Source organism: Pongo abelii, chromosome 2 (assembly GCF_028885655.2).
Source record: "Pongo abelii isolate AG06213 chromosome 2, NHGRI_mPonAbe1-v2.0_pri, whole genome shotgun sequence".
Classification (NCBI taxonomy): domain Eukaryota; kingdom Metazoa; phylum Chordata; class Mammalia; order Primates; family Hominidae; genus Pongo; species Pongo abelii.
The window spans coordinates 187,801,535-187,819,540 of record NC_085928.1 but is presented as its reverse complement, the minus strand read 5'-3'; the positions used below and the strand labels follow the sequence as shown (position 1 = coordinate 187,819,540).

The 18,006-nt window shown below is 38.5% G+C and overlaps 1 long non-coding RNA gene across 1 annotated transcript in view; it reads right to left on the bottom strand.

Annotated features, from left to right (window-relative positions):
- Positions 1–4,065, bottom strand: part of LOC129058358 (uncharacterized) — an 80,665-nt gene extending 76,600 nt beyond the window's left edge. Inside the window, exon 1 of the long non-coding RNA XR_008523466.2 lies at positions 3,933–4,065. This is a non-coding gene — a long non-coding RNA (uncharacterized LOC129058358). The remainder of the gene's footprint in view (positions 1–3,932) is intronic.
- Positions 4,066–18,006: the final 13,941 nt, after the last annotated feature.

Below are 18,006 nucleotides of genomic sequence, written 5' to 3'. Positions count from 1 at the left end.
AAGAAAAGGGAAGTAAAGGTAAAAGGAATCATAAACATCTCAGTGCAGGACATTCTTACTTTCCATAGAATCTTTGTTGTTTCCAATCCCTGCATGACTTCCCAGCACTTCTGCATCACTCTTCCCCTTATTCTTCTCTAATATGTTGCACATTGATTTTTTTTTCAATTCTCTGCTGACTGCACATTCTGAAAATGGTTTGACCTTAAAGTCAAGGTCAAGTTTGCATTCCTGGAGTAAACAAGAAAGAAAGATGGAGAAGAGAACTTAAAAGAAAACCATTTGACCAAGAAAAACTATGGAGCAAAATATGTATCCTAAGAAAAGGGAGAAAACAGTGTCTTTCTTCTGAGGTTTCTCTTTTTTTCTAAATTTGGCATTCAAGATGAGGAATATTAATATAAACTACCAATGAAAGAAGAGAAAATTTTCCTCAAGTACTATTTGTATGGAGACTAGTCTGGCATTAACCATTGCTATCACTATGTAGAATAATAGATCTGTTAGAATGAAACTTCTAACCATACTATTACACTCAGGTAGTGTACTGGAAAAGCAAGAATCATACATTATGGCTCCAAGAAAAATAGAAACAAATTAATGCTGGAAAAATGTGTTTAAAAACCCACAAGTTTGAATAATCTTCTAAAATTGTTTTAGGATTTATAAAGACTTTATCTCTGTCTCAGGGCCTAGCTACAGTAATCTGACAGTTAACTGCTTAAAAAGAAAGTACATCTTGAAACGTTCATAACTTTTCATTTATAACAAAGGCAGAAAAACAATCACATTTATAAGAAGATATTTTTTCTTTTTATATCCTACTCTGAAGCAAAATTCTGACACAACTAACAGAAGGTACTTTAAGACTCCAGTGTGACACATTAAATGTGGACATCCATTGCAGGATTAACTCAGTTGAGTATCCAGGAGAACTTTTTTTTTTTTTTTACGAAGTCTTTCCACTGAAATACTGTGTCTTTGCAAAAGCCTTTTCATGATCCAAGTTTTCATTTAATGTGATATTATCCAGGAAGCAGTTTCAGTAATAGGTTTGCATTCACATGGACTACCTGGTGTGGCTTAGACGCTTGTCATAGAGTATGTGGTAGATCTCTCTCCACTGGAAGCATGTTTTTACTTGGATTAGAAACCTACATAGGATATTTGGTGAATAGTATTGGTGCTTACCTGACATTCATTGCCTCTTCTTTCTTTTTCTAATAGAATCTAATTTTGTCCAGATATCCATCTTTCCTTCTCATAGTCATGAACCTCAACTCCAGGGGTAGTCTCATTGGAATATAGATTTACTCGTTGGTCTTTATTTCCCTTGCCAGTAATTAATTCAGGAATGGCCATGTGATCTAACTGTGGACAATGAGACATGGGGAGAGGCTGTCAGAAAAATTTGAGAAAAAGAGAGAAGCGGCCAGGTGCAGTGGCTCACGCCTGTAATCCCAGCACTTTGGAAGGCCAAGGCGGGAGGATCACTTGAGGTCAGGAGTTCAAGACCAGGCTGGCCAATATGGTGAAACCCCGTCTCTACTAAAAATACAAAAAATTAGCCAGGTGTGGCGGCGTGTGCCTGTAGTCCCAGCTACTGGGCAGGCTGAGGCAGGAGAATTGCTTGAACCCAGTAGGTGGAGGTTGCAGTAAGCCGAGATAGCACCACTGCACTCCAACCTGGGTGACAGAGCAAGATTCCTTCTCAAAAAAAAAAAAAAAAAAAAAGAGAGAGAGAGAAAGAGAAGCCTGAGAAGTGACTCTTTCTTCTTCTTCCCCTGGGTATTATTGCCCATAAGTATACTGCTTAGATCTGGCATAGCCTTCTTGCTACCATTCTAAAGAGGAAACTAGCTCAAAAGATAGCAGAGTGAAGAAAAATTTTGTGTAAAAACCTAAATGTCATTGAGTCACAGTATCAACCAGCCATGAGATTCACCCTACGTGAGTCTTAGCTATGGGAGAAGTTATTATTGTCATTTTAGATACTTGGCCTCTGGGATTCTATTCTTTGCGGCCAGTAGCAGGCTAACCAATTTCTCTTGGTTTCCTTCAATTGTATCCACCTTCCTGGCTTAGGCCTTTCAGAAGAAGAGAGAGTCCTAAGCCAATGTATTTACCCTTGATTTTAACTTGAAACTTTCTGCCATTAACATGGGGAACAAGATAAATTTATATAAATAAAAATAATATTATTTAACAATACCAAAACATTAATATCTGAAATGTGTCTTGGAGGGATTGCTTCATGTGCCTGGCAGTGTTGTCAGAGTCAGGCTGCCGAGTAGAGATGTGAACGACAAAGCATTTAAATGATCTGTGTTGTCATTTTTGCAACACAAGCTCACGCAGATGATGGTCAATTTAATAAATCAAATTGGACAAAAAACAATTCAGTTTGTCTCCACAACCTTTCTCAAAACTACTGTCAGAGTTTTCTTCTCCCCTCAATGACCTCTTGGGCAGATCCACAACTTTTTGTTTACTTTCAAGTACTATGGAACTTATTTTCAGGAATCAAAAAACTCTAACCCAATCAGATACCAAAACTTCAATTTATTCTTGAAATCAATGTTTTTCCTCCCCAGCTCAAGTGCATTTGTGTCTTTCTTTGTTGTCAAATGCCCTGTGCAGGACAGATGTTCCAAAAAGTCTTTTTCATGAAGTACCTCTGTTAATTCTTTGGAGACCCTTTCAGGGACTCATACATTTAACATTTCCTGATGCACTCAAAACACTCTCTCATTAATCTTCTGTAAGAACCTTGACTCCCGTACCAGAAGGTGCTTGGGATTCCTTCATTCCAGCATGCACCCCTCTTGGTGTGAAATGGTGGGAGGCCCTTCAAATAACTTGCACTAACTTGCATAGTGCTACTTGTCCTGCAGGAAAATGAACACATCCTTCCCCATCATGTTCTCAAACTTCAAGCACTGCTGCCTTTTGGCCTCACTCTGTCATGCTGCGCATCTTCAGCCACCTCATACCTGTGATTTCTCCTGCAGAGTCAGGCACCAGGCCCTGTGCTGCCCACACTCAAGCACTGCCTGGCCAAACACTGAAGCCATTAACCACATGTGTCCATTGAACACTTGAAATGTGCCAGTCCAAATTGAGATCTCAAAGCTTTAGTATTAAACACACACACACACACACACACACACACACAGAGCAAGATGTCTCATCACTAATTTTTATATCAACCACGTGATAATATTTTGGATATATTGGCTTAAATAAAATGTATTAGTAAAATTAATCACCTATTTCCTTTCATTGTTTTTTAAATAGGCTACTAAAAAATAAATTACACGTGTGGCTCACATCATATTTCTATTGGCCTGTACTTCTCTAGAGCCTTGGACACAAAGAATGCCCCCGACCAGAGCACTGGCATTGCCAAGGAGCCTCTTAGTTATAGAGAGCTTGGACTGGCAGTAATGCTCACAATTGTCATTTTAACCAGATCTCTAGGTGAAGTTCTGATGTAGGGTAGAAGTACTTATTCTGAGGTCTCAACACTCATGTTGATTCTTAACAGTCTGTTACCAGTTCATGACAAAATAAGTGCAGGAATTAAGAGTACTGTTCAGAAATTTTTATAGCAATTTGATGTTACAATACAGAGTATGTAACCTCTGAACATTGTTTCCATTTCATTTTTCTAAAAATTCAGTTCTAGTAAATCTATAAACCTGTCACTCCATGATGGATCGGAAATTAAAACAGGTTGGTCCTTTATCACAGAAAGTTTGCAAAGTCCTGCTCTAAAGGGCACCCTTCAAACTCTCTGAGGAAATTTCTCGAACTCTGTAAGATGGCAGTATTCCCCAATAGTGAGCCTCTCTGTCCTCACCACCTTTGCTCCAGAGGGTTTTCCCTCAATTTCCTCCCTTGAATCAAGACAAAGTCACATAGCAGCTTACCCTTCCGTGCCACAGTGCTCTTTTTTCCTACAATTTTCTTCCCAGGCTGTTAAATGTGTTCTTTGGAGTGACAATATTTGATGATTGGCCAACACCTTAACACATCCTATGGGGAACATGTCTAAGTACCTTTCTTAAGAATGTGCAATGCAATTGTCACAGGTTACCCTCAGTTTTGGACGTTAGCCCAAATTCCAAAGCAATGAGAAAGTTCCCAGTCTGTATCCAATCAAGGCAAAGACTCCCAGGTTCTCTGGGGAACTTATTTTGGGCTCTGGCATTTTCTGTTTTGTCTTTTCCCCCGTCAAAACACTCCTCCAATTTCCCCACATGAGTTGAAGTAGTCTTGGCAATCAATCCTAATTTGGAAGTTTTAACTGGAATAATATGCAATCTTTCTTAAATATTATACTCTAGGCTTCTTCTGCAGTTTAAGGAAAATCTTGTAGATGTGCCCAACACATTCTATTAAGATATAGATATACGTAAGTTAGTACATATCATGTATTCCTGGTATGGGAATTTAAACCTCTTTTTTAGTCAATTTAATGTCCACAAGCAGTTCACCATTTAATCTTATGGCTTATTTTGTATAAAGAAAGTCTTCTGCATTAAATGAAGAACCACTTTCTAATTTTCAATTTTAACAACATAATCACAGATTTCCTTGCACCAAATTTATTTAAAGAAAAATACACCTGAGTTTTCAATTTATACCCATATTAGTATTTTATTAATAGTTTGAATGTTAGGTGGCAACCACATTCCAAAAACCCTGAAAAATTCATAATTTCTTTATGGTTTTTAAGAGCTTTGCTTCTTGCCATGATACTTTCAATAGATTTATAAGTGTAAGCAATTCATTTTTTTTAAAGAAAGTAATGGATATTTATTGATTTCTTAATATGCACTAGGCACCCTATTATAATGTACTCTTCTGTACTAAATCTACAAAAATGAATAAAACATGTCCTTCCCTTGTGGAACTCAAGAGTCTAGGCGATGAGACAGACTCCTACACAGAAAATACAACACAATGTCAGGGGTTATAAGACAGTATTTTGTGCAAGATTCTGTGGAGGTAGAAGGAAGGGGCCCTTAACTCCTAAGGAGATTAGGGAAAGGCTTCCTGGGGAAGATGATGCCTGGAACTAGAACTAGAGGGAATCACAGTAGGTTTTTCAGGTTAAAAAAAAAAAAGTTTGCAAAACATTCAAGGCAGTGGGTACTGCATGATTAAATATTCAAAGGCATGAAACAGTCTAAAAGTTTTAGAGCTAAGTAGGTTAAAATGAGGCCAGAGAACAGAGAGAAACCAGGTGATGGAGACCCTGAATGTTACACCTAAAAGCATGAACTTGACTCAACAGGTGTTGCAGGCTATGAAAGTGGTTCAAGCTTCTAACGCCATAGTTGCCCATTAGTTTCTCTTCTGGTCTAATTTTGCAATGATTTACATAGAAGATCTTTAATATAAACCTTTGTTGAGTTCAAGGCCACATATAAAAATCAGAGAGAATGATAGTGTCAGTGAAACAAGCAATATATAAAAGAAGCAGGAATACTCTCTAGCTTCCTTCATGAATAAGAATAATTGCCTTAACTGTTTTTGGCACTAAGATCTGTTTTCATATGGTATTCTATTTTCTAGAGTGACTTTGTGACATAGATTAGGCAGATATCATTTTTTCCACTACAGTTGAGAAAATTGCCACCAAGAGAGATAAAGTCAGAACAGTAGTAAATGGCAGAGGAAGAAGATGGAACCAGGTCTTTAAGCTGCAAATTCTTTGCTCTTCTCTTTCACCAGGAAATGGAATCTATGTTATTGAAATTCCTTGCCAAATTTAAGAGGTAATTGTTGATAATGAATGCCATAGGTAACATTACCCTGACACACATATTTTGTAAATTTGTCTAAACTAAGTTTGCTATGTAAATGATACTATTAATAATGATTAAAAACTAATAATTTATTGAGCACCAGAAAGTGACTATTTTTCTTCCTTTGTTAGTGTTTTATTCTACAAATTTTCCTCTAAGAATCGCTTTAGCTACATCTCACAAATATTGATATTTTGTGCTTTTATTATCATTTAGTTCAAAATATTTTCTGACTTCTCTTGTAAGTACTCCTTTGATCTATGGGTTATTTGGAAGTGTGTTGTTAATTTCCAAATATATGAAAGTTTCCTTGAGATCATTTTGTTATTTATTCCTAATTCAGTTATACTGCGGTCAGGGAACATACTCTGTAAGATTTTGGTCTTTTCAAATTGATTGAGATTCCTATTAAGGTCCGGAATATGATCTAGGTGAATAGTCCATGAGTACTGGAAGGAATGTGCACTCTGCAATTATCAGGTACAGTGTTCTGTCAGTAGTGATTAGGTTCAGGCAGTTGGTGATGTTCAGATCTTCTGTATACATAGTATTCCTCAATTTTTTGTCTGCTTATTCTGTCAACGAGCAGACAAAATTACTGAGAGAAGATTTCTAGAACATCTAACTGAAATTCTAGATTTATATGTATTTTCCTAAAGTTATATCAGATTTTTACTTCAGGAATTATGAAGTTCTTTTATTTGATGCCTACACATTTAAGAGTTTTATGCTTTACTGATGAATTGGGCCTTTTATTACTCTGAAAGTATCCTCTTTACCTCTGGTAATGATCTTGGTCTGACAATCCACTTTGTCTGATATTAATAAAGCCAGGCCAGCTTTCTTATGTTTACTTTTGGCATGGGTTATCTTTTGCCATACTTTTATTTTTAGTCCATGCTATTGCCCTTACTTGCAGCATCCACTGGGGATGTAGAGAGTTGGAAAGAGTGCTGTTCCATCTTTAATGCAGAAACAACAGCAACGAAGGACATACGTATCATTTCCAATGCTATTTACTCCATTCCACAGTCCTAATTTCATTTTCTTCAGGTGGAAGAACTTTCCTGAGTATTTCTTACAGCTTAATTCTGCTGGTGACAAATTCTCCCACTTTTTATTTATTTATTTATTTATTTATTTATTTATTTATTTATTATTATAGTTTAGGTTTTAGGGTACATGTGCGCAATGTGCAGGTTAGTTACATGTGCATACATGTGCCATGCTGGTGCGCTGCACCCACTAACTCGTCATCTAGCATTAGGTATATCTCTCACCTTTTGCTTTGTGAAAATGTCTTGTAATGCCAGTCCACTAAAGATGAATTCTGAACTCTCTCAACTTCTGCTTATGTGAAAATGTCTCCACTGCACCTTTAGATTTTATTTTTATTTTTTAATGACAATAAGGAAATAATAAATGTATGAGGTAATGGATATGCTAAATACCCTGATTTGATTTTACACAATGTACACATGTATCAAAGAGTCACACTGTACTCCATAAATATGTACAATTTCACCTTTATTTTTGAAGGATATTATATTAGTTTTCCATTGCTACCATAAAAAATGACCACAAATTTAACGCCCCAAAACAGCAAAAATTTATTATTGTACAGTTCAGAAATCCAACCTGGGTCTCACTGGGCTAAAATCAATGCGTCAGCAGAGCTGTGTTCTTTCTGAGAGCTCCAGGACAGAATCCATTTCCTTGTCTTTTCAAGCTTCTAGAGGCCACCTGCATTGCTTGGCTCATGGCCATCCTCAAAGCCAACAATGTCACATCTCTCTGACCTTTCTTACATAGTCACGTCTCCCTCTGGCCACAGCTGGGAAAGATTCTCTTCTTTTAAATACCCATGTGATTGTACTTGGCCCACCAAGATAATTCAGAATAAATATCCCCATCCCAAAGTCTGCAACCTTAATCACATCTGCAAAAGTCCCCTTTGTCATGTAAGGTAACATATTCATAGGTTCTGGGGATGAGACTATGGTGGACATTTTGAGGGGAGGGGAGGGGGGTATTATTCTGCCTATCACAATATTTAATCAGAGCATAAAATTTAAAGTCACAGATTTTTCCCCTCCTTTCAACACTTTTAAAGTGTTATTTCATTGTATTTACGTCCCCACTGTCTGAGAAAGCAGCTGTCTTTTGTATCACTGCTCTTTTGTATTAATAATTACTTTTCTCTTTAACTTTGGTTTCCAGGAGCTTGACTATGCTATGCCTAGGTGTGGTTTTATTTGTAGCTATCCTTGTGTTCAGCTTCTTGGATTTATAAGCTGGTATGTCCTTTGAAATGTAGGTATTTTTTGGTTTCTACTTCTCGGATACATTTTCTACTCAGTTCTCGTTTGCCTCTTTCTCTGGGATTTCAAATCCACATATCTTGCACCAGTCAATATTGAGACCAGTCACTGAGACCACCACTCGACCTGGCTCCTCCCTGCCCAGTGGCAAGGTGCCCCCAAGGGAGAAAGCAGAGCCCATCGTGGCACTAATTTCTCAGGCTCTCAGTACTACATTGACTGTTTTCCAATGCCTGGAAAAAGTTACCTCATGCATTTTGCTCTGTTTTATAGTTGGTTTTTGGCAGGAGATATGGATTGGTACCAGTTATTCTGTCATGGATGAAAATAGAAGTTGCCAAGAGTAGTTTTTAAAGAACAGTTTATAAGCTGATCTTACGGTCAGAATAGGAAATCAACTTTTTTCTGACGTTCTTACCAGCAGTTCAATTCACCCAAGCCATCTTTCCATTTCATAAAATTGACAGGCAATGTCATAGATAAGTGTAGGTTAAGGAATGTTCTAAACAGTAATTTCATGGCAATAATAGATAAAATTTTTGCATATTTGCATACAACTCCAATATCAAAATTTTTTATCTTCTTTTTATTCCAAGACAAAAGATATTTTTACAAAAATCTCTCATAAACAAATTTAGAGACAACCACAATATTGACACATCTCATCTATAATTTTGTTCCACCAACCTAGCAAAGTATCTGTACTTCTTACTGTAACCAAAAAGACAAATAGATAAAATGCAGTGCTCACATTTCAGATAGCTTACAGATGCAGTAAAAAAAAAAATTACAGAAAGAAATCAACAATATAAAGTGAATTTATCCAATTTACCAAACACCATTACCCTTTCCAGCTACTGTGACCTCTGACTCAACATGTAATTGTTAAGCATCTATTTTTCACAAACCACAATGCTAGGGGCTGTACCGTGTATGTGACTGGATTCTGCCATAGCCAGAGAACAGTCTTTAAAAACAAATCTTAGTTTGGACACTGGTTTCACTGTAACCTAGGAATTTAACCTCCTTGGGCTTTCACCTTTAGCTCTCGTAATATCAGCCTAAACATAACTACCCTGTATGGTTGTGTAAAGTTAAATGCAATAACTTCACACCAGCACCCCCTTTCTACCCACAATCCCCTAGAAGTTATGATTAGGATAATTATCTTCAGTCTGTTACCTATTGAGTTCTAGCATTCCTCTTAAGTGGCTGTTGGGATGGCAGGAGATATAGACACTGTAAACCTTTTATCTCTTTATTGTATTCTGGGTTGACATAAATTTTTTAAAAATAGATTCCAGTCTTTTATTTATGTATTTATTTATTGGAAAAGACATTTAAGCTGAGTGCAGTGGTGCACACTTGTAGTCCCAGCTACTCAGGTGAGTGAGGCAGAAGGATCACTTGAGCCCAGGAGTTAGTTGAAAGCTAGCCTGGGCAACACAGTGAGATGCCATCTCAAAAAAGAAAAGGAAAGAGGAAATTTCCTACTTTTCTCACTATTATTCATGTCTGTCTAGAAGCAAATACTTGTAGAAAAGTTAGAGATAAGGGATAATAATCTTCTTCCTCTTCGCCTCTGTTTCAGTCTCTCTCGCCTCTTTTCTTCATGGATGAGTAAGCTCACAATTCTCCCTTCAACATAGATACTTTACAGGAGCAAAATGAGGAAGTAAAAATTACTACAAGAAGAAGGTACGAGATCAGACCATATTACCCAGCATTAACAAAAAAGTTTAACACATTTCTATGGTCTGTGATGTCTTTAAATATGTCCATAGACACCATTTTGGGTGAACTCTACAGTCAATTTGACTATGAAAAAATGAAGAAAGAATGATTATCTCCATTAAACAAATAGGGAAGCTGAGGTTTCATGGGACCTAAAGAAAAGAGAAAATAGAGGACAGAAGGCATCTTGCTTTCTAGCAATTGACATTCTGTTTTTGGCCTATCCACCAAAATATATGCCAATCAATTGAAGCATTATTAATGCATTGCCAACATCTGGAAAATGCTAGAAATATGTATGTCGGATGAGTGTTTCTCATTGGATTTTAAATATTTATCATTAGACTGCAGTATATATAGGTTCTTTGTTTCATCTCTCCAGAATGAGAATTATTCACAATAAACTTTAGCTTTAAATTCTTATTTAAACAATTGAGTACCCCCAACAGTATTTGTTGACACTTCTCTTGAGCTATTTTCTTTCTACTTCTCCATGTAACTCATAGCCTATTAAAAAAAATAAATTTGAGCCAAAATCCTTAATTTAACAAAGCAGGGAAAGAATTAAAATTATATCGTTCAAAACAACAATGATCAAGCAACAAAGAACCCTCAGTCAGAGTTCAGAGGATGTTTATGCACTAAGAGGAAACGCTGTCTTTGGCATGAAGAGGGGTTATTGAAATGATCTAATTTCAGACAAGGTACATAACTGAAGTTGTAGTCCAAGTTTATTGTAGTTCAGTATCTTTTTAATTAGGTAATTTTAAGTTTATAGTTTTGAATCATCAGGGAAAAACATTGCAACATAGTCTGTTTAGAGTCAAGGCATGCTGCTGACACATTCAAAAAGTCCTGAACCTTCATAAATAAACACTGCCAATGTTTATTTCAAAACATCTGAGAACAAGGAAAGAAGTGATTCTCTGAATGCTTCAGATTGGAACTATCTGTGCTGAGTCATCTTTATCTGTAGATCCCTTCTGAGATACAGTGGAGTGTGTTCAGTACCTGCCAAATGCACAGATACGAATAATTATGGAAGGAGAATTTCATTACAAAACTTTTTTTCTACCTAAAACGCTGCCAAAAAAATCTGGAAAAATAATTTTCTCTAAAACTAGGTAAAATGGTTTTTACTTTCAGGGCTCTTAGAAATAATTTTTTCAAAGATAAAACTTACATAAATTGAATCTGGAATCTTGTTTCTTCATTTCTCTTACATTTGGTGAGGAGGTTTTTGTTTGTTTTTTGTTTGTTTGTCTGTTTTAGACTTGCCATGACTTTATAAATTGAGTCTATAAGGCTAGCTTCTGAGGTTATTTCTCTCTCCCTCATAGAAACTGATTCAGTGGTTTTCACCAAGTAAATGGTGGGGATATTTTGACTTCACTGGCCAAACGACTGGACAACACCTTAGCCTTGCTAAAAGGAAAATAGCAAACAATTTTCTGTTAATATGTGTTATTCCACAGGAAAAGATTATGAAAGCTGTAACATTTGTCATTCTATAGCTAGTGTACAGTCTCACAAATGTTATTAGTATTACCTCTCAGAGTTTAATTAAATATTATGTTCATGTCCAGGAATAAACAGAAAATAACATTGTACACATCCTGAAATTTTCCTTTTAATAAGCTGTCCAAAGGTATATGCATTGTTCTCAAGAGGTCGGGACTTGAAAGCAGCTTACGTGATTTTCTCTCATTTCCTTCATGCAATTCAGCATTCCAGAAACATTTATTATCAATTAGTATTGAGAAGTGACAGCGTGCTGGAGGCCTCGCAGCCCTCGCACGCTCTGGGCGCCACCTCGGCCTTGGCGCCCACTCTGGCCATGCTTGGGGAGCCCTTCAGCCTGCCGCTGCACTGTGGGAGCCCCTTTCTGGGCTGGCCAAGGCCTGAGCCAGCTCCCTCAGCTTGCCTGGAGGTGTGGAGGGAGAGGCGCAGGCGGGAACCAGGCCGCCCGGGGCACTTGCGGGCCAGCGCGAGTTCCGGGTGGTCATGAGCTTGCCGGCCCCACACTCAGAGTGGCCGACCAGTCCTGCTGGCCCTGGGCAGTGAGGGGCTTAGCACCTGGGCCAGCAGCTGCTGTGCTTGATTTCTCACCAGGCCTTAGCTGCCTCCCCGCCAGCAGGGCTCCGGACCTGCAGCCTGCCATGCCTGAGTCTCTCCCTCCTACCCCTGCCCCCGCCCCCGCCCCCGGCTCCCAGAGGAGCACCGCCCCCTGCTGCACAGCACCCGGTCCTATCGACCACCCAACCGCTGAGGAGTGCGGGTGCACGGCTGGCAGGCAGCTCCACCTGCAGCCCCGGTATGAGATCCACTGGGTGAGGCCAGCTGGGCTCCTGAGTCTAGTGGGCACTTGGAGAACCTTTGTGTCTAGCTAAGGGATTGTGAGTGCACCAATCAGCACTCTGCCTAGCTCAAGGTTTGTCACACCAATCAGCACCCTGTGTCTAGCTCAGGGTTTGTGGATGCACCAATCGGCACTCTGTATCTAGCTAATCTGGTGGGCACTTGGAGAATCTTTATGTCTAGCTAAGGGATTGTGAATACACCAATCAGCACTCTGTATCTAGCTCAAGGCTAGTAAACACACCAATCAGCACCCTGTGTCTAGCTTGGGGTTTGTGGATGCACCAATCGGCACTGTGTAACTAATCTGGTGGGGACTTGGAGAATCCGTATGTCTAGCCAAGGGATTGTGAATGCACCAATCGGCACTCTGTGTCTAGCTCAAAGTTTGTAAATGCACCAATCAGCGCTCTGTGTCTAGCTAATCTGGTGGGGACTTGGAGAATCTTTATGTCTAGCTAAGGGATTGTGAATGCACCAATCGGCACTCTGTATCTAGCGCAAGGTTTGTAAATGCACCAATCAGCACTCTGTGTCTAGCTCAGTGTTTGTAACTACACCAATTAGCACTCTGTATCTAGCTAATCTAGTGGGGAGGTGGAGAACTTTTGTGTCTAGCTCATGGATTGGAAACACACCAATCAGCACCCTGTCAAAATGGACCAATCAGCTCTCTGTAAAACAGACCAATCGGCTCTCTGTAAAATGGACCAATCAGCAGGATGTGGGTGGGGCCAGATAAGAGAATAAAAGCAGGCTGCCTGAGCCAGCAGTGGCAATCGGCTAGGGTCATGTCACCTTCCATGCTGTGGAAGCTTTGTTCATTGGTTCTTTGCAATAAATCTTGCTACTGCTTAGTCTTTGGGTCCACACTGCCTTTATGAGCTGTAACACTCACCACGAAGGTCTGCAGCTTCACTCCTGAGCTAGCGAGACCACGAACCCACCAGAAGGAACAGACTCTGGACTCATTCGAACATCAGAAGGAACAAACTCCAGACACACCACTTTTAAGAACTGTAACACTCACCGCGAGGGTTCGCGGCTTCATTCTTGAAGTCAGTGAGACCAAGAACCCACCAGTTCCGGACTCAGTATGTTATAGACCCTATACCAGGCCCCGGGAGTGGAGAATGGGCTATGATCACTGTCATCAAGATTGTCATTATCTAGCAGATAGAAACAGGTTTGTAAAGAAAAATTAAGTATGTGTGATAAATCCATAAGATACAATGAGGATTCAAAGGAAAGACATTTTTGGAATGTGCTAGTAGAATCATTGACTCTAAGTAGAGTAGGCTGGATTTTTTCTTGATTCTTCAAATAAATTTATTCTTCTATGACATTCTCAAAAAGACTAAGTTGAAAATAATTTTAAAATATGACAAACTGGAACAAATATTAAAATTTTAGTGTTAACTCATACTCTAAAAGCAGATCATTTGTTAACTCTATTTTATGCAAAATAACACACCTCTTAGAAGAGATACATTTATAAAGCGTCTTTCATTTTTATAGCACAGGGTGTTCCATTTAGGGCCAGTCTCGCAAGTTAGAGTTGGGAAATTTTCCCATAAGAATGACACATAGCTATGTCAAGGAGTTTGAAGAAAAGCGTGTTTGGAATAGCACCCACATAGAGAGAACAGAGTGATCAAAAATCAAAGGATCAAAAAAAGAACGCTCAGTTCAAATAACTGCAAATTAAATTTTCCTTTTTGCCAGTTAAGGTTCTTCACACCAGATTCTACCTTTTTGTGAATAGATTTCGCTTGTGTTTTCATTTTCTTATGTTATCACAATTCATGGCTGAAGGAAAATTCATGGCATGGCATCACTCTTCAGATGTTGATAAAAAAAACTGCAGACTTGAAACTTTTTTTTCTGTCTAAACAGAATTCTTTTTTCCCTTTGAGTCCTTTCCTGCTCAGCTCCTTATCTGAGTTCAGTAGCAGACATATTTCCTTAAGGGCATCAAAATGGACACTTTTCTCACTAATTAGCCATTTTAATAGCTAAAGTTAAAAAAAAAAAAAAACACTGAGAATACCAAGTGTTGGTGAGAACAGGAACACCTGGAACTTTTTTTCTGTTGCAGTTGGGAATGTGTAACAATCCAACCACTTTGGTAGATGATTTGGCAGTCTCCTAAAGAATTAAACACACCCCATGGCTCACCAACTCCACTCTTTGATATGCAACTAAGAGAAATACATCCATATGTCTATCTTAAAAATAAACAAAATGAAATAAAATTTATGTTAAGAATATTTATAGAAGCTTTTTTATAGCCATAAACTAGAAAAAAAATTGAAAGTTTTTCTAGTCTTCACCAGAGTGAAGGGCTGGTGACAATTCTCTAGTTCATCAATCAAAGAATGGATAAATACCATGTATATCTACACAATGAAATACTTTCAGCAATTTAAAAAGGGCAAATTACTAATACATCAATGTAGATGAACCTCAAAAATTCTGTGTTAAATAAAAGAAGGCACAAAAAATACATTTAGCTCAAGAATAAACAAAACTACTCTATGGAGATAGAAGTCAGAACAATGGTTTCCTCTGAGATGGAATATTGCCTGGGAAGGGGCATGGTGAAGCTTTCTAAGTTGATGGAAATTATTTTAATCTTTATCTAGGAGTGATTACAAAAGGATATAGATATGTTTGAAGTCAATCAGCTTATAAGTTAAGATTTGGGCATTTTACTGTAGTAAGTTATACTTTAAGAAAGGAGACTGCAAAATTCCTAAATATTTTTAAAGAGTCTAACTTTTATATTGGAGAACAGCAAAAAACATAAAGACAATATGTGACTGAAGTTTTAATCAAAGAACATAAAACTCCATGTCTGGCAAATCCAATGAGCCAAGTAAAAAGGCCCAACTATGATTACTTCCTGCTTAAAAATGAATGGTTAAAAACTGAGAAAATAATCAGTGTAAACATGAGGATAACTGTTCAATGAAAACCTTGACTGAATTTACAGATAAACTAGTCTGGTTTTCAATCAGAGAAGCTAGCTACTTCAAGTCTGTTAAGCAAAGTGGCCTAGGATATCCAAGAAGAAAAAGTCTGTGAACTTTGCACAATAATATGAACTGGCCAGTAGTGGTACTCAGATGTGACCCTAAACAACACAGAAGAGAAAGATTAATGGTATACAGAACTTCAAGATCATCTGCGTCTACTTTGCACGAAAGGGGAGTTGGTTGGGGTAAGAAACCGCACGTTTATGAGGAGAAACTAGTGGTTCGACTGGACCGTCAGAGCCCTTGAAGAAGAAAGAATGAATGCCTGGTGACAAGGAAGTTTGATCTCCCCGTTAGATAAACTTTACTACTGATATGACAGTCTGCATAGGGATTCCAGGGAAATTATTATTATTTTTTTTTTTTTAGACGGAGTTTTGCTCTTGTTGCCCAGGCTGGAGTGCAGTGGCGTGATCTCGACTCCCTACAACCTCCATCTCCCAGGTTCAAGTGATTCTCCTGCCTCAGTCTCCAAAGTAACTGGGATTACAGGTGCCTGCCACCACACTTGGCTACTTTTTGTATTTTTAGTAGAGACAGGATTTCACCATCTTGGCCAGGCTGGTCTTGAACTTCTGACCTCGTGATCCACCTGCCTGGGCCTCCCAAAGTGCTGGGATTACAGGCATGAGCCACCGCTCCTGGCCTCCATGGAAATTCTAACATTTCATCTATGCCTCCCAATACAAAGATTGTTCCCTGAAAATTCAGGCCTATTGTCCTAGACAACCACAGAAACCTTTTCCAATACCACCACCTCTTGTTTTTGTCATTTGACTCATGGGACTACAACCAGAAAGTCAAAAGGGGATCTTCCATGTCCGTGAGGTCTTAATTCAGACTTCTGGCGGCAACATTCTTCCGTCGCTTACAAAAACCACTGAAATAAAGGATCCTAGAGTCATAGAGGTGGGAAAAAAAAAAAAAAAAAAAAAGCCTTGGAAGTGGGTGATTAGGTGTAGTCAGCAGACACATCACGCATTCTCCATTCATTGTTCCCAGATCTAGCCTTTCTAGCCAAGGGAGGAACCTAGGCAGTTCAGCCATAGGAATAATAGAAAATGACTAAGACTTGGTCAGTGGAAAACGCAACCAAGATCCCCGCTTCTACATCTCTCTTTCCTGCACCCTGCACTCCCATGCCACCGTATTTTAAAGCAGCCCTCTGTTACAACAGCCCCCTGCTCTGCTCATATTCCCTCTGCTGAAATGTTCTTCCCCCAGATATCCATGTGGCTCATTTCTTCATTTCCTTGAGTGTTTGCTCAAATGTCACATTCCCAGGAAATTCTGCCTTTACCACCTTACTTAAAAATTGTAAATCCCCTGGCCCCTGAACCACCCCCCTCCACCAATTTAACACCCTGGGTCCATTTTCCTCTGCTTCACTAGGTGTCACTAGCCCTTATCACATTGTAGCATACTACAGAATTCACTTATTTATTTATTTATGTTTATTTTCCATCTCCTTCCACTAGAAAGTAAACCCCATCTTCTTTTTTCACTCATGTATTCCTGGTCCCCATAACTGCAGCTGGGACTCAATCAATGCTCACTAAATATTTGTTGAACTATTCTGCTGAATAAGTAAATAAATGCCACAGAGTGAAAGCTATGAAGGTGCAGGGACTAATGTGTATTCATTTTTGTATTCCTTGCAATCAGTGTTGTACTTGGCACATGCTGGGCTCTCAAAAAATGCTTGTTGAATAAATGAATGGATGGAAAATTTAATCCCAAATTGAAATAGCTGAATGTATTTTTTCTACTGAACTGGAGATTCCTGCACAGTATAGGTGGTAAATCAGAGGAAGGAGGAATGATACAATAATAGTAACAGTAGCAACAACAACAACAACAATACTAATAATAGCCAGTTAGTGGTAATGTCTGTCAAGCATGGGGTTTGATACATATTAGCCCCAGGCCCCACATTCACCCTGCAAGAAAGGTATTAATATTATTAACTTCATCTTATAGATGAAGGCATTAGGGATCAGAACATTTTAACAACTATTTAGGGTCAAATAGATGGTAAAGGCCGCTGGGATTTAAATCTGGGACTACTCCCGTTAAAGACAAAGCGCCATTTTGCGTAATGCACATTTTGCTCTTCAAATCTGGAAACCAAACAGTGTTTTTCTTCCCATGACATATGTGCTGATGTGGCAGAAATAACAATTCTGGCAGCATTTACCACCCAGCATATTAAGGCATTTGGAAAAGAGGGTAGCCTTCTGTGAAAGAGTTGCTGTCCTCAAAAACTGAACAACGTAAACATAAATTGAGAACTAAGAGGAGTAGACCTCCCTGTGGCGGTTCAAGAAAAGTTTCCAAGAGGTAACAAATATGGAGGAAGTATTCAAATGGATGTTAGAGATGAGGAAGAGAAAAGGCAGTGTATCAGTAGAAACAGAAAAAAAGTGGACTGAGCCTAGTAGAGAAAAAGAATAATTTATTAAGCTCATGTGCACTGTATATAAAATCATTCCTTCATACATTCAGCCATCCAACACCTACTGTGCAATTCCTATATTCAAGGCACCTTTTTGGGCACTGAACATAAAGGAAAACAGTCATGAGGAAAATCCCTTCCTTCATGGAGCTCACATTAAAGGCGGGGGAGGCAAAGACAGAAAAATAAAATGTAGGTATAATATAAAGTATATCACATGGGATTAATGCTAAATAGAAAAATAAAGCAGAAAAAGGAGGTCAGGAATATTGGGGGTTGTAATT